Here is a 1,877-nt window from a genome sequence, read left to right on the forward strand (position 1 = left end):
AGTCCGGCAACGGTGGCGGCGCCAAGGAAGCCAAAGCTGGTGACTCCGTAAGGAGGTTGCCGCGGAGGTGGCGGTCGTCGACAAGCAGGACGGCACCAACAAGCAGTATTGCAAGATCCACCGCACCAAGGGCCATGATCTCCAGAACTGTAAGAAAGTCGAACAACTTGTTAAGCAACAGAAAGCTGAATACGAGCGGCGCGACAAGGAGAAGGCCCAGGAAGGTACTGGGGGATCCGGCAAGAAACGTCCTGGCCGAGGAGGACGCCACGGCAAGGCCAAGCAGCAGCAAGGAGACAGACCTCCCCGCGGCCGCGACAAGGATGAAGATGACGACGACGATGAGGATATGGATGATGAGGAGACTGATGAGCACGAGTTCCAGAAAGCCACAGAGGTCCTGTGCGTTGACGGTGGTGCTTCTCTGCATACCTCGCACCGTCAGCTCAAGTAGTGGGTGCGGGAAGTTAATGCAGCAGAACCACCCGTCGAGTCATGCAAGCCTCTGAAATGGTCCGGCACACCTATCATCTTTGATATTGGGGACCACCCGGATGGCATAACTGCGGTCGGGTGCTTGCCGATGTTGTTTTCACCAACAATCCGCAACCTCAAGGTCACTAAGATGCTATTTGACGGTGGGGCCGGCTTGAACTTGATCTCCTCCGCGGTGCTCCAGAAACTCCAGATCCCTGACAGCGAGCTCGAAGAGACCGGCACATTTCAAGGAATCAACCCGGGAAGGAGCAAGCCAAAGGGAAAGATCACGTTGCCGGTAACATTTGGCAGCGAACTGAACTTCAGGACTGAGAGGGTCACATTCGATGTAGCCGACTTTCCATTACCTTACAATGGAATCCTTGGCCGTCCGGCACTCGCCAAGTTCATGGAAGCCTCTCACTATGCGTACAATGTACTGAAAATGCCAGGCCCAATAAGTGTCATCTCTGTCCCTGGCGACAAGAAGGATGCTCTTGTCTGTGCTGACAAGATCTACTAGGAAGCAGCAGCCGCAGCAGAACGCAAGACACTTGCCGCTGAAGCTCCCGGGGGGAAGAAGAAGGCCAAGTCCGGCAAGAGCTCTGATGCCCACTCCGGCAAGCGCACCTCTTCGGAGTGCTGCGCTACTGTCGAGGACGCACCATCGAGCTCCACCGGCAAGCGTAAGAAGGCAATGGCAGCTCCACCTGAGACCAAGAAGGTGTCCGCCAAGGAGGGCGGCACTGGTGGTACCTTCACCATCAGCACCACTCTTGACCCCAAATAGGAAAGCGCGCTCGTTGCTTTCCTGCGGGCGAATGTCGACGTGTTTGCGTGGCAACCGTCTGATATCCCCAGTGTTCCCAGGAAAGTAATTGAGCACCACCTTGCCGTCTGTCCTCATGCACGGCCCGTCAAGCAGAGAGTCGGGAAGCAGGCAGTAGAGCGCCAAGAATTCATCGCAGAAGAAATCAAGAAGTTGGAAGCAGCAGGCCTTGTCAAAGGAGTGCTTCTCGGGTTCTTCGTGTCTCAGCGGGGAATTGAAGCCAATCCCGACAAGATCAAGGCCATTGAGCAGATCGAAGCACCAAAGCGCGTCAAGGATGTACGAAGGCTTGCCGGTTGCGTGGCTGCTCTCAGCAGGTTTATCTCTAGATCTGCTGAGCGCGCCCTGCCATTTTTCAAAATTTTGAAAAAGGTAGGTCCAGTAAAATGGACTCCGGAAGCGGAGGCTGCGCTGCATGACTTGAAGAGATACCTGTCCTCCACTCCAACGCTTGTCGCACCTAAGCCACAAGAGAAGTTGCTGCTATATATAGCGGCAACCAATCAAGTGGTTAGTGCTGCATTAGTGGCGGAGAGGGAGGCGGATGATGAGCCAGCAACCACGGCAGATC

This window comes from Triticum dicoccoides, chromosome 7B (assembly GCF_002162155.2).
Source record: "Triticum dicoccoides isolate Atlit2015 ecotype Zavitan chromosome 7B, WEW_v2.0, whole genome shotgun sequence".
Lineage (NCBI taxonomy): Eukaryota > Viridiplantae > Streptophyta > Magnoliopsida > Poales > Poaceae > Triticum > Triticum dicoccoides.